A 25,919-nucleotide genomic window follows, 5' to 3' on the forward strand; every position below is an offset into this window, starting at 1 on the left:
AATGAGCATTGTTAATAGCTGATGTAGGAATCATGCTGCACATAACTAATTTTAGATAGCACAAGCTGGAGATCAGAACAACGAAAATAAGAATGAACGACATTGAAATTATTTGACTTTCCGAGAGCATGGAAGGAGTGTATGATCCCTCAGAGAAAAAAGGATGTGGATTTCCAACTGGTGATTTTTAGGATAACTAAACAACAAATTTCCTAATCAATGTGGTTTTAATGTATTTGTTCCTATGCCACATGATTCTATCCTTGTCCTGGTTCATCTAGGATAGGGTTAAGTTTCCCCAGCAGAGAGGGGGAAGGGATCTCCAGCCGGGTTATTCATACCATGCTGACGTCAGGTCCAAGCATGGGAATGCGGGAAATTTTTTTCCTTTGTGGCTTTGGTTACGGGGAGCACGGGGCTGTCTGTAACCATTGCGGTATTTCTCTGTATATCGTTTGTCTTGTTCACTGTTATTGCTGTTTCTTGTTGTTATCATTGCTACTGTTGTTGTTCAGATTGTTTATTACACTGTTGTACTAAATTTCTTCTTATTTCAACCCCAGAGTTTGTGCCCTACTTGTGTCCGAGGGTGGGGGAGGGACAACGGCAACGTGGTCTCCAGTCCTGGCAGGGCCTAAACCACCACAATTCTGAAAGCTGAAAACAATGTAATTAGCTTAGGAATCTACAGTGAATCTACCATTTGATGAATACTATTTTTGCTCTTTAAGAAAAAGAAAGATATTTTTATTTAGTTTTATTCTTCCTCCTTTTTGCTTTCATTTCTGAAGGAAGTTTTCTCTGATTCTTTGCAACCATAAACATGAAAAGATAGATGTTCTAAGACACTCCTATTTCTTTATTTTCATTGGGCTGACATGAGTAGTGTGTTTCGTCTCCAGTAGTATGCAACTAGAATATTATGCAAGGTGGAACTGAGTGCAGGTATGCTAGTGACAGAAGAGGTGGGATGTGTTCAGTGTTTCCTTGTCCATACAACATGAACTGCGTACTCCATCATGTTTCCTTCTGAGCCTTTGAAATAACTCTTTTTTCCCCTCATAAAACCACCCCAAGAGATAGATGTCCTCCAGAAACATACAAACATGGGCAGCAAATGAAAGGCTTGTCTGATCATAGCAGTCCCTTCTTAACTACTGCACATCTGTATATTTTAGCATTTTGAAAGTTTGTTCTGATCTCTTGAGAGATATCCCAGAGTGCAGTGACCCTTGATTTAAAATCTTTACCAAATAAGATCTTCACCCTAAATCTTATCACACGTTCAGTAACTGCAAATATGGGGAGAACCAAATATAGAAGAAAAGGGAAATTGGATCAGGTGACTTAGGAGGTTCATTTGAACTTATTCCTCTGTCTGTGTGAAGAACAGAGACAGAATTCAGAAGATGGAGGAAGCCAAGGAGAGAATGGCATAAAGGTGTTGGACAGAAAATGAGGAGTGTCTGTGACAATAGAAAAAGAAGAGATTTAGCAGGGAGACTGAGCAGATTTATCAAGAAGGAGGAGCAATATCAGACAGTGAATTAAAAGAAAATAAAAATAAAAATTGTAAATGAGGTAATGCATACTCTAGATAACGCTGGTTAGGATACTGCATCATTTGCGTCATCATGTCCCCAAAGTCACCACCGCAGAGGGCATGCCTGATTTTTCTAAAATACTAAAATGTTCCCAGGTCCAGTGGAGCTTAAGACTTTAATACAAACATTTTGAACAGCTCTGATTACAGATAATTGAAGCTGTTTTATTGATTACAGATAATCAAAGTAATCATGTTACAATGACAGTTCTCAGAACTGGCATTGCCTGACCTGCTTTTCTGTGCTGCTCTTTTGTAAGTGGGAGAATGACATTTATTATTCCATAATAAAACCTTCAATTTTAAAAATGTTACTGGCCTGACCACTCATGAATAAAAATAATCTCAGTAGAAATGATTGTATTTGTAGCACTGAAAAGTACAATTAAAGATTTTTTCATTCATATGGCATAAAATTTCCTCCGATATATGGTTTTGATTGTTCTCAGTATAATAGGGCCTGATTTTAATTGAGTTCTGGGCAATATCAAAACATGAATAAAGAATGAAAATAATAATATGGATCTATCCTAATTTTCTTTCGGAATACTCACAGAAAGTCTCATAGAGTACCTCTTAAGTCTGACCTCTGAACAGGCATTGCATTATCATGGTCAAAAGCATTTCTTTCTGGTATTTACTTTTCTGTGTTTAAAATCTGGGAGAGATAATTGCTGTACTTCTTAAGGACATTAAGGATAAATGGATAGACATTTATAAGATACATGGACAATCTGGGTTTGTCTATGTGGTTTCAGGGCAGCTCTGACTGAGGTTGTTGTCAAGACTAGATTCAGAGGGTTCAGCTCACATTGAGCTGTACTCTGCTTGGAACAAACTCTTATGCTTGCCACATGTCTGTGCACAAGCCTGTGCAGAACATATAACGTTCTTAGCTTTCTTCTTAAGCCCTTTTTAAACCCCATGTATGTACAGAAGTCTCTGAAAGTGGAAATGCTACAATTCTCATGAAAGACATTTTCAGCACTTCAGGTTTTATGGAAGCATGCAGTAATCATGATAAAATTCTGAGAGCTGGTTGCTCTGAAATCTAAGGTAAGCAGCTTGAGGAGAAGTTCACATACTTTATAGTGAGAGAAATTACATCTTGGTGTTGTAAAAAAGATTCTGAAAATGTTTTAGTTAACTCTTCAAATAATTGTGACCTCTCACTATTTTTTTCTAGTAAAATAATTCTGAAAATGACCTTCTCTATGAATTGTTTGATTTAGAGGAATTGCTGATTTCTAATGAAGAACATTACTATGCTGAAAAATTCCTTACCAGAACTTTTCAACGTGCATACCAATTTCTCGGAAGACTATCATGTAATGTAGGGCTCTGTTGGTGCACACACATTCAATTGCATGTAAATAATGATTTTTAAGTTTGAGAGTCTCTCAATATATATGCATCCCAGAACATTGTTATAAGCAAAAATACAATAGACCTTATATGTAAAGCCAATAATTTCTCATCCTAAATAAAATCCTAGTAACCAAATTAAAACACAACAAACAAGTATTACTAACCTAGTTGCAATAATATTAGAAGTCCAAATTAGTACAGGAAAACCTCTTTAATAATAGTATTTTTAAAAAGGTTATGAAAGAAAACTTGCCAGTACCTATGCTTTTTCTAAGATCCCTCTGGATTCTTAGGCTGACAATAACAGTGTTTCTGGAGCATAGTGTTGGTGGGGTGGCACAGTGAGTTGTTAACTTCAAGGACTATTGTTATGCGGTGGCTATGTATATTTGCAGATGTCCAGAATTCAAAAACTGGACATCTGGCAAAATCCCACGTTCATCAAAATTAGGAGGATTTATCTTCTATTAGATTCACAGAGACCAGGTTTCTACCACTAGTTATTGCTCATTGTTATCTTTTGTTATCTGCATTGCCAGAAAATCTAAGACTTCTAAGAAGTCCTTGAAGAGGTTCATTAGGAAAGACACACATTTTATTTGTCTGCTCTTTGCATCATCTCAGAAAAATCAGTGAATTGTTTCAGTATTGTAATTATTAAAAATCTTTCTGACATAATGTCATTTATGCAGAATTTGACATGCCTCATTGACATGTGTCCCTAGAATATTTTATCATAAGAATCTATTCCTCCTCTAGTATCCTTGTTTATAATATTTGTTTATAATCACTGAATCACAGAATCATCAGGTTGGAAAAGACCTTGAAGATCACCTAGTCCAACCATTAACCTAACCCTGACAGTTTCCAACTACACATATCCCTCAGCGCTATGTCAACTCAACTCTTAAACACCTCCCGGGATGGGGACTCCACCACCTCCCTGGGCAGCCCATTCCAACGCCCAACAACCCATTCTGTAAAGAAATGCTTCCTAATATCCAGTCTAAACCTTCCCTGGTGTAACTTGAGGCCATTCCCTCTTGTCCTATCGCTTGTTACTTGGTTAAAGAGACTCATCCCCAGCTCTCTGCACCCTCCTTTCAGGGAGCTGTAGAGGGCAATGAGGTCTCCCCTCAGCCTCCTCTTCTCCAGACTAAACACCCCCAGTTCCCTCAGCCGCTCCCCGTACGACCTGTGCTCCAGACCCTGCACCAGCTCCGTTGCCCTTCTCTGGACACGCTCGAGTCATTCAATGTCCTTTTTGGAGTGAGGGGCCCAAAACTGAACACAGGAATCGAGGGGCGGCCTCACCAGTGCCGAGTACAGGGGTCAGATCCCTTCCCTGTCCCTGCTGGCCACGCTATTGCTGACACAAGCCAGGATGCCATTGGCCTTCTTGGCCACCTGGGCACACTGCTGGCTCCTGTTCAGCCGGCTGTCAATCAACACCGCCCCCGCCCCCCCCCCCCCCCCCCCCCCCCCCCCGTTCCCTCTGACTGGCAGCTCTCCAGCCACTCCTCCCCAGGCCTGATCTCAGACCTTTATAAGAAAGCACTGCATAAACACATCTGAATAGCATCCCATATGGAGTACACCAGATCCTGCTTAGAATGTGTATTTGTCCGTGATGGCCCACATATAAATGAGGAAAAGTAATAGACTAGATAACACCTTGAACTTCCTTTTGGATATTCTTTGCTATAAAATTAATGCAAAGTGAGATTTGACTAAGATAAAATAAGAATTATGGGTTTTGAATGGCCACTAATAGATTTGATTTAGTTTTCAGTTTATGATCAATAATGCCTGACTGCTACATCAAAATCTTATCTCTGTTGTTGAAATGAGCCAAACTCCTGTTAAGATCTTTTCTGATGCACTTGAAATTTTTGGGTCACTGGTTCTGATACAATGAAGTGACTTTTGTTGATGGTTTACATTATGAGTATATGAGTGAGTGTGAAGTAACCAGTATGAAACTATGAATTATTCTCTGATATAAGGAACGTATTGAAACAAAAATTTCTAAGGTAAAGCATTTGGTATTTTAATGAGATCACACTTAATTTGGTCCAAAATTAAAGCAAATTTAGAGTTCCAGATATGTTCACAGAGTAGATTCTTCTCTTACCCTTCATTCATGATTTTCTTTTGACTTTACTCAAGAGCTGGCACTATTCTACTGCAGCCAAAGTTTCACTAAATACTCATAATAATGTACAGTATCCAATATTTTGGATAATTTTTGTTCCAAAGTATGAGCACATGCTTTCAAAGTACCTGTTCTAGAAACTGAGTTTTTCGTGACGACAAAAAAGCTTCTTAAAATTTTAACTAGTGTCATGCATTAAAAAAAAGTGGAAACATTTATCATATCGATTTTATAAGAAGGAAAAAGCAAAAAACAGAGAATAGTATCCAAGTAGAAACAACGGCTGTTCTAGACAGTGCTGACAATGTGATTCATGCCCAGTAAGTGTGGGACCCTGTGAAGTCCCATTACTAAAGAATGAGTTAGGTAAAGCAGAACAATGGGTTATACTCTTGAATTTACTTTCTTCTCCTTTTTCTGTTGCTGCCATATTTACTAACCTTAGACAAACTGCTCAGCCTTTTTATCTTATCACTGAGGGTTTTTTTATTCGGGTTTTTGTTTTGCTTTGGTATTTTTGTGAAGTGGATTCTGTTGTATCTCCTTGCCTGACACAGTGAGATTTATAGACACATTCAAGACTGTAGCACACTTTCTTTTGTTTTTATCTTCCTCGACCCAAAGAACTGAGTATGTTTTGATCAGTTTCAGTTATGGTCCATAACAACAAGTTTAGTATAATGAAATATATGGCTGAAATTTGAAATGTTTAATTGATGTCTGTAAAAGATTTTAGGATCTTTAGAAGAAAGACCAATTGCAATGTTATCTGCAGCTCATCTTGTGCTACAGGGAACACAAAATGAAGCCAGCAGTGCAGAATGTCATACTGATAACCCAACTATAAGCACTGCTGAAATAGATATAACAATGCCAAAGCCTTACAACCAGCTTTGGATTAACACAGAGTAAGCCAATGCATATGCTTCCTCATTGTTCAGCTTTGAGCTGCATAAACTTTTAAACTTCTAGATTTCAATTTTGGAGACTCTTTTGCTTATATGTAAGATCTGCAGGGGGTATTATTAGCTTGTTAAAAGGGAAATGCTCTAGTTATGAAGCTTTTGATATAGAACTAGGACAAGGTGAATGCAAACAAGGATATTTTCACTATATTGAAAGTATTGTTAAATATATATGTTCTAATCAGGTCTACCTTGCATTACAGAAATACACGTAGAAGATATTTAGGAGACAGTATGTTTCTAGCCTAGCACTAGTGCTACAAAAGACAATAGATATCATTTAAGAAGAGAGGAACCATTTGACAAAATCTTATAACTCACACTGAAGAGAACAGCATTGATTTGTTCAATTGGGCAAATCATCAGACAAGTATATTAATCACTGATGTGAAATATCAAATATGTTATGGATTATTATCTTCCACTATATATATATATATATACAATGTAGGTTTACTAGCAGAGATTTCTAGTGTCCCCATCTTTAATTTCCACAGTCATCTTCATACCAGTGACTTGGGCTGCAACAATATGAGTCTATAATCAAGTTTCTGATCTTATTTCTCCCTAGGAAGTATGAGCTGTATGTCAGATTTTCTGTTACCAACAATGTAGCTGGAAAACACCAGAATCAAGGAGCTGTAGCTGACTCTGAAGCCTGCTCTTCCTCTTTAGAGAGCTAGTCTTACGGACTTGAAACAACCTATTCTTTTCCCTCTTCTTACCTTTTCAACACTGAGTACTTTCACTCAACATTGGGAATAGCCCTGACAGAATAAAACTTACATGCAAGAAAAGAAAAATAGATTACTAATTTAAATATTTTACATAGATAGGAATTTTAAAAGGAAATAAAAATATTTTTAATTTCAATCATTACAGTACAACTGCCAGGAGAGGAATTCATAAGTAATTTCTGAAGTAAATTAATGTAACCAACAGATCTTACATTTTCCCCTTTTTCTCCTCCTCTCTGATGCAATGCTTCTAACTTCTGTCTTAAATTAGATTAGAAAGATGACTTTCTTGGGACAAGGCCTACCTCATATAATAGTTAGAATTTCTAAAGTGCACAACAGATTGTTTAAAAAAAACATCCCTGATTGGTGCTTTTGTAACACAGATAATTATTAAGAGTAGCCAATAGGCTCCATAATAGCATCTTTCTCTTAAAAAACATGCAGTAGTTTTTGACTTTCTCAAATTGCTGCTTCATCATAATGAGAATGTAAACCAGAATGTAATTCAAAATAGATGGGGATGTTGAGGGGGTTAAAAAGGATGTGCTCCCATTCAGCTGTCGTCAGGTGTTAGAGGAGAAAGAGTGAACAATCTTTGCAAATGCAGCTAGTAATATAGATAAATAATGGATGCAGCTAGTGGCCTGAATGCATTTAGAGAATCCCAGCTGCTCCACTCAGTGTTTAATAGGCTAGAGGTGCAATTTCTTGCTACATAAATATTCGATATATTCCTACAGCTTTGCCACATAGGTGTAAACAACAATCAGCATAAAGAGGTACATAAATGTTTATTATAGGCTTCATTTTAGCTAACAGATGCTCAGTGAAAAGGCTGAAAGTTAAGGTAAAAAAGATGACTTGGGAAAACTTATCAATCACAAAAAGTGCTATGAAAGCAGCTTCATATATACAAGGATTTTATCTGTGGGAGATTTGTTCTGGTTACTGCAAGAAAGAGGCAGTTAGAAGTATACTTATATCAATGCATATGTCTTGTGGTGGATAGAGAAAGCTGAAGTTTGAGATTATATGACTGATTCTCTGTAGTTATGCTTTTTTCTGGAATTTTCCAAAACTCTTCACAGGAAACTTTGCTTATGCTTAGCTATATAGGAAGAAATAAGAATATTTTCACAAATCATAAATTTAGTACACAGTGCCAAATTTGCCTTAAGAAGTGCAGTTCAGTGAACATTCATTTGTGTCCTGTTTATCAGTTCCCAGCCCAGTTTGAGCAGGGAAAGAATGAACTATAAAGTGCATATTCTCTTCTTTGATACCTGCATACTGAGGATGACCTTTACTCTTTTAATTAGTAGAACTGAAGTGTTTTATCTGTCTTTCTTTGTCTTCATCTATAAACAAAGACTCTTAAATTGGCCAGTGGCACAGGTAAGTTACCTTCCTTCTGCTGTAAGAAAATATAAGTTTGCTACTCAAACTCATGTTACCTAGTATGACAGTGGTGTATGAGGTTACTATCTTATCTTGATGATTCAGCAGATCCAGAGTAGGTATCATAAGAATACTCCTCCTCCTAGGACGAACTCATTATTTAGAAAAATATGTCAAATCTTGATATTAATATTTTAAAAATAAATAAATAATGTCTACACTAAGAAACAAATTATCAAAGTGCCAATTTCTGTTAACCACCCCTTGGTTCAATTTGAACTTGATCTTTGGGAGCTTAACAGTCTTTTCCTATTAGGTTTTATCAACCTGTTATCTGACTGCTGCTCAGTTTTTTATGCAAATATACTGCTCAATCAATCAGCAATTCCCCACTTCCACATGATGAACTACAACAGAGATTGTAAGGAGCAGAGATGATGAATGAGAGTAAAAAAATTTTTTATTTTATGGACGAGCTGTGTAAAAATATTATTAATTTGATTATTTTTATTGCCACTAACATTAGTATTATTTCTTCAGTAGAAACATTGAAAGAATCAGTTAAGATTTTTCTCAACATGGGGTTTTTGCATGCAGTATGTGAGAATTTATTTGTATATTTTTTCCCTGTAGGTGTTACTTAATAAATTGAGTGTGTGTGTAAATAAGGAAACAAATCTTAACACCTACCTAATGTACAGAATTTGTTTAGCAAGGGTATTGCTGATAAACTGCATAGAATATAGCAGTGTTGAGAAAGCTCTTGGTTTCTCTTGAAAGTAAGATCTGCATTTGTTGGAATGTGTTTTTAAGACCAGATCCTAAAATAAAAATAAAGCTGTCCATTTAAAAGACTAAGTCTGTTATACACATAGGGTTTTTTTCTTATTTTAACAATGTAAAAAAAGGAGAAGAAAACCCCCCCTAGACCAACCAAACAAAAACCCTTTCACCGTTTTCACTCATTTCTTTCTTGTTCTTTCATAGCACTTTTAGTCCAATTTCATTTTGCCCACATTAGGCATTGACATCTTACTGCTCCAATGTGTAGCATTAACCATGCCCACTAGGGAAAGTTCCTTTTTCTTGTTCCTAGAGCAAACAGATATTTGTGAATGCTTCTAAAGGTAACTGATGAGCACAAGGTTAATATTGTATTTGCACGCTTTCTAGAGGTTTGTTATACAGCAGTGGCAACAACAAGGCACTGTCAGGAGCAGTAGGGGCAGACTGTTCTCCCACCAACAGCAAGAGCAGTGACAATGTTGGGGTTTTATGCAGGCATGTTACCATTACACAGTCTAGGACCCAGACTTAATGCTGATGATCTGTGCTGCTTTCTTACTCTCACAATTTCATATACATGTTCTCTCCTGTATTATTCTGATATGATGCGAACCTATACCAGGACACCAAGCCATTTCTTCTGCATCTTTTCAATCAACGTGACCATCCAATGACCAAGACTTCAATCCTGTTGCCCAAATCTCTATAATTTTCTTGCTATACCATACCTTTTTTTTTTTTTTTTCCCAGGGACATTCCCTTCTTTCACAGAGGATGGAATAAAAAATTCTATATTTATATTGCTGAAATAGATGGAAATTTGGTTCAAGAGCTATAAACCAATTTCAGCCAATTTGAGAAAATTCTCTGACCATGTCTCAAAACAGAGAGACTAATATCATAGGGGTCATTCACATGTTTCTTCTCTACTATGATGTGATTTCTAATAAAACATGCACATCTTGTTTAAATTGTATGGAGTACATTAGTCTGGTTGAGATTTTGCAAGATGAATAAATTCCTATATACCAAGCATGAGATCAGTTTCAATGCAGAGAGCAAATACAGCTAGTAATAATTATTTAGCTGGTGTAGCATTATGTAGTGTATAAATCCCTAACAAATAGTTATATATATTATCATTAACCCTCATGTCATCTTCAGCTAAAGTTAATACCTAATCAATTATATCAGACATTAGTGTCTTCTTTCAATTCTCTGTGAAAGCAGAAAAAGAAATTCTGAGGAACCCAGAGCACCCTGATACAGATGGTTATTATTTGAGCCCAGGAAACGCATTGATGTTGTTACGTTTTTATATGGTTTTACACTTAGCATTTGTAGCAGGTATTTCCTGATCAATACATATAAAGTCAGGTATTCACAGTTAACTTTTTTGTTTTGTTTTGTTTTCCAGTTGACATAATGGTAACTATTCATTCTGTACAACAACATTTTCAATCTAGATAAGATGCATGAAAGCTAATGGATTTTAAAGGCATTAGGAGTAAACACGGCTGAATAACAGCCAAGCAATTTAGTGTTAAGTGGATACTTAATTTCACTGCAAAGTGAGGGGTGCTATGCTGAATGCCACTGAGAGAACTCACTGTCAAAATTAGACGAATGGACAAGCTGAGTGTGAACAAATCAGTAATTTTTTATGGATAGAAACTCTCTGTCTGTATTACAAATATTTCTGATCATTATATTCCTTCTCCTATGTTATTAAAAATGTAAATACATTTAGTAAGGATCTATGATATATACAACATGTTTTTATATTAGGATTTTCAGAGTAATTTGAAAAATTAACGTGATTTTGTGATTTTAAATATGTAATGAATGAGAAGAATTAGTCTAAATCTGTAACACAGCCACAAATAATCTGACCAGGAACAGCTGGAATTTAGCTTGTAGTATAGCGTATATAAGATAATACTTCCAGTGTTTCTATTTTCAGGAGAAGCCATGACTGAGTTCAGATGAAGTTACCTCTCACCTTGCATTCCATGAATCTGATTTTTTCCAGCTCTAAAAATAAAAGAGCAAAAAATAAATTAAAAAAATAATTAAAATGTGGCAGAAAATCAGACCATAAGTTACTAACACTGACTGTTTTTTCAGTTCTTGATACAAATATCAAGACTGGTTGTAAATATTCAGACCATGTTTCTTTGAAGAGATCACGCAATGGATAAATTTGTAAGAATTTACTATAGTGCTGTTCCTGACAGGGGTACCCTACATGCAAGGTTATGCTGCTTGTGTGATAATCAGTCTGGGACTAGGAACCATGGAGCAGGCGTTAGTTGTTCTCATAGCCACATGCGCAGTCTCTCCACCTCAGGACTCCTGGGGTTAAGCTTAAGCAGGCAGGAGAAGGTGGTGGAAAAGGAACCATCTGCACAGCTCAAAACCCATAAGGAAGTGCTGAGGTAGATACTTCCCTCTGCTGCCCTTTGTCCTCAGTCTTGCATGGAGAAGTCCCCACGCCTGCACTGAGCTAGAGAAACAGTGGTAAGGAGACCACAGAGGAGGTCTTGACAGTTGCCTGAACACAGGCTGCAGAGCAGAGCAATGTGCTGGTGACAAACGCCTTCGCATGAGGTGTGTAGTGCAGACTCTCCAGACCACGCACACAGCCTTACTTATCTCTGTTAATATGGATCAAAAAGCATATTAGCCAGTTATTCCTTATTTTGTATGTCTCTGGACGACCAAACACTGCATAAAGGTAGAATAATTTGTTCTGCATATGAAAACGTTTTCATAGCAATCCACAGTTTTGCCTTTGTATCAGTGAACATCTCCATACAACAAAGAAAATTTAATCCAAGAGTAACTGGCTTAAAACCAGTATCATGCCTGAGTGCTTGCAGTTCTGTTGTTCTTTATGGATTTGGTTGTCATCAGCTTCATTGGGGTCCAGTTTCCTGAGGAATAGCCTGGAAACCAGTGATGCTCAGAAATGCACAAGCTGTGTGAAAAACACTTTTCTATTTTGATCTAATAAATGAGCAGCATGTCCAGGATCAGGAGGAGATGAAGATGATCTGTTCCTAGTTTTTTTTTATGTTGAAATCACAAATCAATAGCTCTAGATTTGTCAGGCCAAACTTAAACACTAATTCTATCTCACCTTTCATGTCTTTCCCAATATACAATCCTGTTTATGACCTAATTTAAATATCATAAAAATCAGTGGTATCTTTCTCTAGACCTTTAGCTCATGAGCTAGACACAGATCTCCTACTCAGTCTACCTCCAATAAAAATTTCAACAACAGAAATAATTTTTGCTATGATCTTCTCTTTCTGTAGCATCAGAAAATTGTTAAAGGTCAGGATTTAATATATATGTATATGCATCGTGTATAAAGTATATGCACCATGGCACAGTTCATTCCATATTTCAAGCCAAGCAGAATTTGTTACAGCAGAAATTTCCAATCTTCCTCCTACTGCTCCAAAAGATTAAATACCCTCTTTAATATTCCTCAGTCATCCCTAGACCAGAAGTGAGCATCACAATGTATTACTGACAGAGCACCGGCCCTGTTTTCCCTTACCCAGTTTTTCCTGTGCTGCCTGTTGTAGATGCACTCTGCAATGTAAGTTGACAGCAATGTCCAAAGTAACCTCACTACCTATTAGAGTAACTTCTAAAAGATGCCATAATCAGGCATAGGAAGTATATTCTGTGGCACTCAATAGATCCACTAAGGCTTAAGTGCTTCTGCTGCTAAGTGTAGCCTTTCTAAAATGGAAAAAAAAATTAAATCCATTTTGTATCTGAAAAGCCACTGTAAGCACTCTGGTGGTTAGAGCTGATGTGCAGTTTTCTTTCCACACTTTCAGCTGCAATTAAATGTTTATTCAAAACTCTTCAAATCTATATGAAAGATAAGTATATTTTAGAGTGAAGATTTAAATATAATGGTAAAGATTAAATAGAATTACTAATTAAATATTAGCTGATTACATAAAGGAAAGTTAGTAAGATAACAGGCTGTTTTGAGCTTTATCACTAATGTGTTATCAGAAGAGTGGTTCTGACAACTTGTGCTGATGATAGGAATGGAACTATGGGTCAAAATGTTTTCTGGCCATTGCCGGTTTTATCAATGCCCTTGCTATGTGGAAATACAAAAGAAAAATGTAGGAGAACATTTTCTAAAATCATCAATAGATGAATGGTTTGTCTTGAGTATGTGTGGATTAGTCTTTCAAGTTGCATTTTGTCTCCCCTATCCTTTTTTTCCTTGTTTTGACCAGATTCCTCCTCCCTTCCTAGTCCGAAGTCAGAATCTACTGACAAAAGCTACTTAGCTACTGTCAAAAGCAACAACTGTGTTCTTATACTTTCCATTCTTCTGTCTTTTTGTTGCTGTTGCCTGTCCTGTGTTGGATCTAGTTGTGTTATTCAGGCTGGATGAATCAATTGATCTTTCTGGTCTAATGGAAAGCTAATCTTTTTGGTTGTTGGGAATTGTATTTTCTATTAGACCAGGAAGTTGAGATGACTCACCCTGCAGCCAGGTACCTGTGAGGGGAGGCAAGGGCAACAGATTAGCCTCTTTGGCCATAAACCTGGTTTAGAATAAATTAAGCATATTAACAGATATTTTGGATATTCACTTAAATATGTGGATTATTTACACATATAAAAGATTGATATAACTCCACTGTCACTGGGAAGAACTGAACTCAGGAACTTTGGACTATTTAATCTTTGGGAGCTAGATAGTAAATATAGAGTATGAAATATGCATAAAAAGCCTGTTGGTGTTATGGTTTATTGTGTTTGTGTGTTTCTTTTGCAGGGACAATGACCATGTTCAAAAACTTATGATGTTTGCCCTATTTGAAAACTTAATAGCCTGTCTCTTCAAGTTTTGATTGGTTTTCTGTTTGGTTTTTAAGATAGATATAAATGTGGATTTAAATTATTGGTGAGAGACAGTTTTTTCAGGTGTGCTAAGTTTTGTTGACTTAATTGGTAGCATACCGCCTTACTCTCAGCGAAGTGTCTAGCCTAACATCTTAACAAACTGATTCTGAAAAATATATGGATCGATACACAGAAAATGTAAGGAATTTTGAACCTAGAAGAAAATAATCTGGTAGAACACTCTTTGACAAATATTTAATTGTTGATCTCAAGCAATATACCTAAAATGAGTCTATAGTGATTTGAGGGCTTTTTGCTTACCCAGTTTGGTTTCATGTAAAATCTGAATGCATTTGATTTCTAGTAATTTACTGATTATTTAGGTAAGACCAGAATGTTTCATAATTCACAACTGCTACCATTATATTTGTTCGTTTACATGACAGCATGCCCTATCTTATACAACTAAAGCTCTAAATAATCAGCTCTCAACATTATGAGATTTTTTTTAAAGTGTGTTTGACTGTATCCTTTAATGTTCCTGAAATCACGGCTGACTGAAAGAAGAGTGTTGCATTTAAGGTAATGAATTAATTTGGTAAGAGATGAATCCCCTTGCATTCTAGCCAGTCCTCAGAAATTAGAGGGGCTGGGGTGGATGGACTTACCTCTCAATAGGTGTGCCAGTTATGGCCGTGACTATAGGCCTGACACCAGATGCATGAACAGCCCGTGTGCTGTAGGTCGGGTGGCATTCAAGGGAAGCAGTCAGGTTCACAAATAGTACGGTTTATTCTTATGCAACATCTACAGATTCTTTGAGATTGCCTATGATAAATGCACAAACTTCAGATTGGCTATATAGCACTACACACAAAAAACTGATTGCAATCACACACACTTAATTCCCAGGTAATCACTTGGCATAGCTGAGGGCCCAAATCTTACCAAAAGGCATCCCTTTGGCAGGGAGCACAAACCTGTAGATCTGTCACTCCGATTTGGTATTGGATTATCATCCCTCCCAGTTAGATACAAACTCAGTGGAGTATTTATCTAAGTATGCATGTGTCAGTGGGTGGGACTGTGGTCAAGCCATTGTTTCTTGAGTAACGACACAGCATGTTCCTTGGTGTAAGGTGTGTGTGTTGGTTTTGTGGGAAAAGAGGAAGAATGAGAGATAAGGTCCGCAGAGTACTGCCAAATGGTCCTGGAGAGAAGGGGAAGAGGAGATAAATCTGCATAGTCATGTCCAATGTTCTTTGAGAAAAGTAGAAGAATGGGACGAAGCATACTCCACTTCACTTCATATTCCTCCTTGGTGCCTTGGCAACACAAATCACTGGATCTCCATCCCATCCTGTGTTTGTTCTGAGCACCATGTGTTAAGGAAATGTGTGTTTTGTAGCTGTTTAGCTTTTTCCACACTTCCAACACAAAGATATCTATGACATTTTCACATGTATTTTACACACTGGAAAGCTACCTTTTAAGTTAAAAAGAATGGCATGGATTCAACATTTTTACCATAAGTATAAATATTTTAAATATTTGGGAAATAAATCCATAATAGAAACCTTTATTCATTGACAATAAAATAAAAACCATAATTATAGAACATTCTTGATCAAATGAAAACTATGCACAAAGCAATACAATATGGATATAAATCTTGACAATAAATTCTTTGAGGTTTAACTGACCACTGTGAGAAATGGGGATTTGTTTGTTTAAAGACTTTTAAGAAGAGAAATATCTGCTGTGATTCTTTTTCTCAATGACAGCTTGTTGTATCACTCAGATGTTACCTTCTTGGATAAGATACTACATTGATGTTTACACATTAAGCAGTACCTATCACACTGTTTAGCTTCTCATGTTGTTTCACAATATATGAAAGACCATGTTAAAAGTAAAATTTCTCTTTTATGAAAACTAATTCTAGTATTTTTATTAAAATATGTTTCTTTAGTCCCATTATAACAATGTTAATATTTATAAATCTCTTTAAATATTTAGCAATAATTTAGGGAACAAAGCCATGTGGAAATCTAGACTCCAGACAGGAAATATTTAACACAAGTTTCACGGATTTCAGCTGATGTTTGAAACCTATCTCCAGGGATCTAAATGCCAGTATATTCTACTACCTATAATAAACCCAGGTTTCCCTTTAAAATTTAGAACTTATACCCTCAACAGAACAAAATAAGGGCCTAAGTAACCATCAGTATTTTTCAGAAAATATCAGCTACGTTGTTCCTAGTTTATTGATTTGACTGAAAGGTGTTTGTTCAGCTTCTTGTCATTGATAACATCAACTGGTAGATTAAGACAAGGTATTAAATCATTTAGATTTTTTTCTTTGTCTTAGGGCTCACTGGGATCATTGCACAAAAGCCATTTGCAGAGGGAATTTCGGAGGACAGAGGGTCAGCTGTGTAATAACTATTTCATTGCAGAAAAGAGGTAAGAAACACTGAGTAACATTTTATACTACATCATTCAATTAACAATGTGACGAGTGGAGTAACGACTTTACAACCAGTAAGGTTATAAAGAAGGTATGTTTATTCAGCACTGGGTGCACGGGGGATCGCTCCTCCACAAGCGTGCACACCCATCGTGGTAATTTGTCTTGGCTTTATACAACAAAGTGTTACATATTCATGATAGTTTCAAAAATGCCTGTACATATTCATGATCTCTCCACTAAAAAGCGGGGTTTATTATAATGAGTTCTAAGAAGTCATTTTCATGTGCTCCACCCTGGTCTCCTCTTAGTTACGCCTGCGCGGTGTCTCCTGGTGGTCATGGGCGGGAGGCTTCAGGATGAAGGTTGAAGATGCCTCCTCTTCTTCTCATGACTTTTCACTCAGTTAGGTCTTTTTCTCCATTAGTCACCATGACTTCAGCGTTTCTATAGACATGACAGCTTATCATTCGTTGAGTCCCCATTCCTTATCTTGGGACTCAGGAGTTCCAGCTCCTTTCTTAAGAGCCCGTCCTACTGAGAGCCCACCCTACTGTAACTTATCCTTTTATTGTATCATCCTGCCTGTTCAGCGTCCCTCTTAGTTGTCCTGCATCCATTTTGTTAAGGTTTCTCACTTCAAATGTTCCTAAAAACTCCTGAACATGTCAGTTTTATGTTACTCCTTGTTGTAGATTTGGTCGTGGATTTTACCCTGCTTTTTGTCGAAACACTATAATTAATTGGGGACTTGGAGCTTTTTTGTTCCTCTAACATAGAGATATCAGTCTTCTGAAAACACAGTACTTCAGATATGGTAGCAATTCCAGACAAAATATACAATCACATTATTGTAACTAATAAGGCAGAAGGCATTTGCAGCTAAGGTTTGTGGAGAAGTCTGTTTGCATATGAAAGCTGACTAGACTTTTTTTCAACAAAATGAATTGCCTGTTAACTTAGTTTACAACAGAAATGGCGCATAGGATTGAATGGCCTGTTATGAAGCAAGGTATTACTACTCCCTATCAGGTACTTGTCATTTGGCAATCTGCTAGGCAGACTTCAGTGGAAATTTTCTGAAAAGCTTTCTGCCACTAGGATTGTTCAACCAGTTTTCAAAATGTCACACTGCATGATGGAGGAAGCTGAGTGTGTGGTGCTCTGGCTGAATCTTACCTGTACTGAGACATGGAGCTAGATGAGCAAATAACAGGTATCTGCCAGTGTGAGAAAAACCAAATCCTGAAACCACTCACCTGCACAGGGAGGTTTGCTTTTTGACATGTTGCCTGAATGTGGTTCATTTATTAAGCAGTATTTTCTGCAGCATCAACAATTACTTTTATTAAATCTTTTGTAACAAAACCAGACTTCTTATTGAAAGACAGTAAATGGATATAAAAACTGTCTCTAAAAATGATCCAGGTTAGGAAATAAAAAATTACTTTTGTCCAAATAAAACACATTTAGCCTGAAGTACAGACACACTTGGAGAAAATATGGACTTGCATTTTTCATTTTGCTTCCACCTCATTGTTTCTTTCACTCTTAAAATCTGCAGTGAAGTTAGGACTGTGGGTATCACTTCATAGTACTAAAAAGACTTACTGGAGGAATAAGTGCAGAAAGTTAGTACATTATTTTCACATGTCTGGGACTTAAATTTCCCATTGATTTTAATCCCTAAAATATGTGCAATCTAGTTAATTGCATGTGATAGGAGGGATTTGAAAGAAAAAAGAACACGCTGGGTTAATTCACGTGTTCCAGCTCTAAGAGGAAGAATGGCAGAAAGCTTAAACATAAGAATAAGAGAAAGAGGTGATAATGACTTTAGCAAACAAGCTTTCCACTAGTCAGACGTGATTCCTGTTATATGTCAAATACACTTCACTCACAAGCATGCTCAGTCCTCTGCTTACATTTTCCTTGGACCGAAATAGAATTGCATTGATGAGTCTAAATGGAAACTTGTAGCTCCTTTGTTCTAGGCCTGCTTCAGTCCTTTTAGACTCACAGTGACTGTTTAGCCAGACTCAGTACTGTGGCATATGTCCAGTCCAGCATGGTTAAATAATATGGACCCCTCAAATTGCAAAACTTCAGGACTGGAACGAATGCAAATTTGCTGAGTCAATCTTTCTTAATTCCAGGATAGCTTTTGCCAGAATACTACCTGAACATGTTACATAAGTTGCTACTTACTGTTGGAGAACGGCTTGCAGAGAGCAAGGCCATGGGTCTCTGCAGGAGCTGATTGCAGCCATCTGAGGTAAACAAAGGAAAAAACCCAGGGTACAGTTATGCTAACAAAGGACTGTTATGTTAACAAAGAGAGAAACTGAGGTACACAGTGGCATTGAGTATGATGGTAAACAACCTTGGGAAAGAAGGCAGGCCAGAAGAGGGAAGATGTGAAACACCTGAAATGCCACAAGGGGCTGGGATATTATAATGTAGCCTTTTACATGTATCCAACAGATTTGTGAGTAGTATGCATGATTATTGTAGAGTGCTTATATAAGGTGTGATTTCTTTCAATAAATTTGAAGCTTGCTCTATCATTCACATTGAATTGACTGCTTGCTTCCTCCATCCTCCGCAACTTACTACTGTTCTTTCCTCCTACTAACTCCTGGGATTTGTGAGTAGAAAAAGATCAACTCCCGGTGCCTATGTAACTCCTCTCACTACTGTGAGAAACATTTGTACAAATTCTGCTGCTAAGTCCAAATTGAAATCCAAACCATGTCTTTGCCTCTCATATGGAGTTTTCACCTACCTCAATTCAGTTTCTCAACCTGAAAGAGAAAACTATGTTCATGAACCTCATGAAGAATTTGCATGTACAATTTGTATTGGATAACTTCAATTTTGCATCTGATCTTCCTATCTTTTGTGAGTAGTTGTCCTCATCAATTCCTGACTTTAATTTCCTGATTTTAGTCAGCTGCGCTTCATTGGACTAGCCACCCAGGCAGTTTTGATCTAGCTAAACTCAGTTTGAGCGACTTCCTTACTAATGGTTTAGGAAGCTCTGCTGATAGCACAGAACAGATCTAATGTTTTCTGTATGACCTGTTCTTCAGTACAGATTGTGAATGTGTAAAGTCTTTTATATCTGTGATCCCCATCTCTTGTAAAAATCATTTATGGCAATCATGATAAAGACTTGATTGTACCCACTTAGAGGAAACTGTGCTCTTTGATCAAAATGCCACTCATTTCATTATTTCCAGGTTAGAGCCCTTAGGGCAAAATTTAGAGAAAAAATGTCTGTTCTATGCATTGAAAAAGACCTTATTTATTTCTGTAAACATCAGTACAACATACATTCAAGTTCAAACACAAGGTAGGGGAGTGACAGCAAATAATTTTGAACTCAATATTTTAAAATCACAACTGCAAACTTTTTTTTTTTTTTTTTTTTTAAAAAAAGCATTGTGATATTTTTAAGTATAGGTCAGTTTCCACTATATAATAGAACATCTTAAAAAAACTACCTCCCTCAGGCTTGTGTTTGCAAAGAGATTTTAATCCTTTTACAACTAATCAGGTGTGTTAGCTGTTTATTTCTCCAATTATTTATTTTCCAGTAATTTATATACAACCCTACTAAAATTTTATTGTGTGGTCTGTAAATTGATACAAATCCATCCTGTAAAATTAGAGCAGAACTATGTGAATCGAGATTAAAAAAAAATCATATTTATTTGCATTCAGAAACAAATAATTTGCAATTTTTTTCTTGTTCTATAAATATTGAAATACTTGCACTTTTACATCTGAAAATCCTTAAGCATAAAGGTTTACCTCCAGTAGTTCCTTACACTACACTTCACATTGTACATTTGATTGAAAGTTATAATTTTAACATTCATAACCCAGGCAAGCCATACAACTCATCCAGAATATTAATAGGGGAAATTCAGTGAATCAAAATTTACTTGAGAATTATGCAATTAGCTTCCTAAATAAACTTTTTGGCAAAAAAATTAGCAAAACACAAAGAGATTACCTGTAGAAATTTGTGGGGGAAAAAAAAAAAAAGACACCTGTAAAATGATGTAAAGAAATAAATCAGTGATTACCTAACAATATCATTGTTGCTTCAGACATACCTAAAAATGATTAAATTAGGGAAAAGAAAGCCAAACTATTTTTACTTTATTATTTTCTTCAGCACTATTTTTACCAATGTTGCATTTGCAACAATTTGTGCAAAGTGATAGCAAAGGCATGTTAACAGAGTTTGTCTCTTTCTTTCTTTCACCAAAATGAAGGTTATTCTATGCACCTATGTCTGATTTCATATGACTGAAGTTTCTATTCTTCTGTCCTTCAAAAGGATAATTAATATCTGTTATAACAAACCTTGTTGTTAGATGTGTTTCTTGATACCTTTGCTAAAATTCAGTATGTTCAGTTTCACCTCAAAAAGAAACTATTCTTCTCATTGGCCATCACACCAGAAATTAGAAATAATTTATCAAGGGGTAATAATCCACTGCAGCTTTTTTTGGTGTTACATGATACTGCAGAGTTCCATGGAAATTACTCTTCTCTTAATTTAATCATATCAACGAACTTGTGAAGGTGTTTTGTAAAAAGTAAGTCAGAAAAAGGTGATGTTTATTTTTCTTTTATTTATTTTCACCACGTGCTTGTATAAGATCAATTTTGGGAAGCTATGTTTTAATTCCTGAATAGGGGTAACTCCATGATTTCTAAATTTGATCTATTGTGCTGAATTAACAGAGTAGAAGTATGTTGTATAGTGTTATCTAAACCTGTGCTAAGAGGTTCATGAAAATATTTATTTTGCGAATCAGCTATACTGTGACCTACATACTGATGGAAATCACTGTTTATCCATCATCCACCCATTTCTAGCACTGAAATACATTCAAAGAGATATTGCATCTTTGGTCAAGTTTTCACCTTAGGCATCTGGTACTTCTAAAGGTATGTTAGGGCATCCAATAAATTTGCATGCTATGATATGTGTACCATAGGGTCTAGGATACTTAAAAGTGTACATCACATTCTTGTTGTAAATAAGAATTACATGGGATGATCCTTCTCCATTCTCAAATCCCTAGAGTTTGTGGGGAGCAGCTGGTGGCAAACAACCACCACTGAATTACTTTTTCAGAGGATTTAATCAATAGCAAACTGTCTATCAGACATGGAATTTAGTGGATTGCCAATTTTCAGCAAACACTATATCCACAGTAAAATCATACCTAATTTCAGTGCTCAAGGTTGTAGGTGTACTTAGGAATCTTTTTCTTGTCAAAGGCATAGTAAGCCTTGAATTGATTCTTTGGTTTTCTGTAGGACAACTGCTATGTGGTGTTTTGTCTTCCCTTAATTTTTAGCTAGAAAGATTTCCTGATTTCCTCTAAATTTGACCACAAGGCTTCCCCCCACATCCAGCTGCTTTTTTTTTTTTTTTTCATGCATGTGTGTAGTGCCTTTCAGCAGGGTTAGCCATGTTATTTTCTGTTTGAATGGTGGTGTTTTATTATTTTGTAAAATTGAAAGTCCAGCATGGATCAGGAAGTGTTTCCCATGATGCTGCTGTGGCCTTTCCCTGTTGAGAGGATCTGGATCTAATCTGTAGTGATATTCTGCTCAGGTCAATTTGCTTATCACGGTTTCGATTCTCTAGTGTACCTAGAATAACAGACAAGTGCCTTCTGAAGAATGAGCTTCTATGAGCTTCAGTTTGGACTTAGATAAAAATGACTGGCTCATCAGTGATTAATTTGGTAAAAGAGATTTGGGGTCTCCAGAAGACCCTGTATCTTCTTGTTCTTACATAGCAGAAGAATAGACTCTTTGGTTTCCAATTTAGAAACTAAAAATTCCCTCCCTCCTCTATCCTCCTGATCTGATACTGACCTTAGATTTGTCATCAAAGTTTGTGTTACTCCAACTTCTCTTTGTGTATGTCCAGAAAAGTACCTTTAACTTTTTTCATTTTATGTGAAGTATTTCTTCTGTCTGTCATGCAATAAGCCTCTACAACTCTGTTTTCTTGGTGTCTTAGTTAACTGAAAAATACTGGAGAAAAATTAACCCTGAATGCTTCAGAATCAGCTGTTCTCCAAATTAAAAACAAGTTCATGCTGTCTTTTTTTTTATGGGCACTCCAGAGAAAATTCAGAAAAGCCACAAGAATGTGCTGGATCCTGTTGGGCTGCTGATTCTGCTTTGTTTTTTTCATTAAGCAGTGAAACAAGACAGTATTTGACCAAAGCAACTCAGCCTGCTCTTTTATTAAAACAGAAGAATAAAGGTTGCCCTAAATGATGAATTCCTTGATTTTATATTTTATGGTTTTTACTATTGAATTTTATTTTACAAATCTTAATTGCAAGTTTGTTGTTTGGTTCTGTAAGGTCACAGTATTGTATAATAGCATATTCTATATTCAAAATATATTTGGTAAATTATAAGCTTGATAAATTTAGATGGTGTGTAAATTGCACATATCTATGTTTTTATGTAAATACTCCAAGTTAATATACATATCATGTAGTTTGTATGCAAACCTAACCGTGCTGGTTCTATATGAGTCTTGGGAGATAGGATTGACCTAGAAGAATAAAGTCTTTAGCAGAAAGCTCTTCTGCTTGACTTCTCAGTGATAAATCTTCCCCTCCTCTCTCTTAAATTTACCCTGGTGTTACCTGTCTTAAATTCCAGTCAACAGAAAGACACCAGTAGATATTCTTGTGGTTTGGAATCTGTCTAGTTTCTAGATTTATCATCTGAAAAATTAGGAAATTGGAGTTCGTAGCTTGAAAATGGAAGTTGTTGCTGTAAATTTTTATGTTCATAAAGCACTATGGGATTGTTATGTAGAGGGAGACACTCCCTTAAAGAGAAGTGAATTTTTTTTTTTTTCATTTTGATTCCAATCAAAAAGGAGCCATTTTAGTGAATGACTCAATAATTCTTCTGTTTAAAAAAAATCATATTCCTTTTCCTTCTTAAGTAGTAGAATTTCAGATTATAATAGAACCAATTCCAGGCAACAGATGGAATCAAAATTTGAATTTTATATTTTGCATTTAAGATTCAAGATGCTCTGCAATGCATGACAAGAATGTTCTTCATTGGCATATATTTGTAGTTCCCAAGTTAGAAAATAACTTTTCATTTTAGCTCTGTAGGAAAGTAAAACTTGACATGAAATTAAATCATCTAGATTAAAGAGAGACACTGTGGTTATGAAACACTGTGGTATAGTGGTCAACACACTCTTGGCAAATTCTGGAATAAAGTCAGACTTTTTAGCAATGATCTGTTCCACACTTTCCCAGCTCCTTTCCCATGTGAGCCCCCCCTTAGGGGAGGGCCACAAGGCATTGCTACTTAATGAAGTTTCTCTGGCAGCAGGAAATTACTCTCTTAAAGTAGTCAGCATGGTCAGATGGGAAGGATTTACATGAGACTCAGAAAGAAGCTTGGATGGTTTCCACTCTGTATTGGGGTAGCTTGTTAATTCTCTTTCTCCATCCAGTCAATTGTATAACGTTGCAGCTGTTGCACTTTGTTTCTCCTTAGCCATTTTTCCAGCTCTGTGAATATTTTCCATGTGTCCAAACTTCCATTTCAGGCTTATCTTGCACAGAAAGATTTTCTCCTCAAATGTGTTTGTATAAAGAAAGCAATAGGTAAAGCTAATACTAATATTAAACTCTCCTTTTAATACTTCTGCTACAAAACTGTAAAAACTACATTCATTTAGAATTGTAACAAGAATATCTGTATATATTGGACCAAAATTTGATTGTTGCCTAGGTGCAATTGAGAGTTTTATTTGGCAAATATCTTCAATCCTAGTGAAAAGATGTTATTCCATTACAGGGACAGACACTTAATCATCTGGGACTGATGACTCCCGACAATAATATAGAAATTTCAGGGAAATGAGAGAGTCCTTTGTACTGGAAATTAAGTTGTTGTCAACAGAGGTATGAGATGGAATTTTTTTTCATTTGTCATTAGGACGTTTCAGAATATAAATTATTGGTTTTATGAGCAACCCATGATTGTTCTCAGTCTTCAATGGAAGTAAAATTTTATTGGTATTTACATTTACTTTCATTTAATCTAATTGTCTTTTTAAAAGTCCAATGGTATTCTTTGTTGAAGCAGAAATAGTCCTTCTTGAGCCACTTAAAATAAATGATAAAAATAGCTTCTTACATTGACAGAATTGGCCAAAAAGCTTTATTTATTCTTGATTACTGTTCATAGTAATTTATCTTTTTCTTTAGTGGCACTTTTTATTCCTCACTTTTTGAAGGAATTGTGAAAAGCATGGAAGTTTTAGCAAAGTCCCATGTGATCTGGAGATGACTGACTTCTCTCTAGGTCTTACTTTGCTCATGTGGATTACTAAAATGAGCTTATAGTCACCTGTTTCACCCCATGTGCTGTCTTCTCTCTTCAGATGTTGACCTTTCTGTCCTCCTCTCAGCAGCAGTCCACATTAAAGCATTTCTTTGTCCCTCATGCTATCCCACATCTTTAAGACACCCTTTGAGGCAAAGGATCTACTTTATCTCTTTATGTTTAAATTAATATTTGGATACAAACTTTCCCCACACTTAGCCAGTTAAATTCACATTTTGTGATTCAACTCAAACTGAAAGCTATCAGTTACAATAGTAATATTTCTGTTGTTGTTGAGGAAAAACCTTCTTAAATAAAGTTGAGAAAATTTCATACCTTTTTTTCTATAACTATGATAAATGAGCTTATGAACAAATGTGTTACATTTTTGTCACTTTCATATTTTGAGTTAATAAATTTCACTAGGAAGTCAAGATAAAAATTTTAAAACGTTAGAATAGTCAAAGGAGATTGTAAACTAAGTATTTATGATACCATACATTATTTCAGGTGGGTTTTTTTCAGCTGAATCTATCATCAGGGAGAACATTTCTATATCAGATCCAAATGTAAGCTTTTTTATAGGGGGAGAATTTTTTTTTTTTTACTTCTAGTATTTAGGTGTGTCACATTTTGCTTTCAACATGCATCTTTTCCAAATGAAGGCTTCTGAAGTTTTGTCTCTTCCCATTCCACCTCCCTTTTTATTGCCTAGTTATATAGCAATAATTTTTGCTCAAATTTCAAATATATGTGATAAATCTGGTTACTACAATGAGGCATTTTCTTATATTTGGAATACTAAAGGTGGTATTGCTTTCACTTATTTTTATAAAACTGAACATTTCATGTAGAATCCATTTTATAATCAGTAAGAGAGAGACATATTCACTGAGTAATTTGTCTTACCATCACATGGTTGGTAGAATAACTGTTCAACAGTACATACCTGTCTCCATTGATTGCTTGGATTGTTTATTGGTTTATGCAAAACACTTCGACAACCTGTGAAAAATCAACCGATAAACACAGCAAACACAGTTATCTACACCATTGTCAAAATGAAAAAAATGACAGAGTGGAGGAATTCTTCCTATTTTATTTTATTTTTGTGCTTGATAAC

The sequence above is a fragment of the Athene noctua genome, chromosome 6 (genome assembly GCF_965140245.1).
Source record: "Athene noctua chromosome 6, bAthNoc1.hap1.1, whole genome shotgun sequence".
Taxonomy (NCBI): Eukaryota; Metazoa; Chordata; class Aves; order Strigiformes; family Strigidae; genus Athene; species Athene noctua.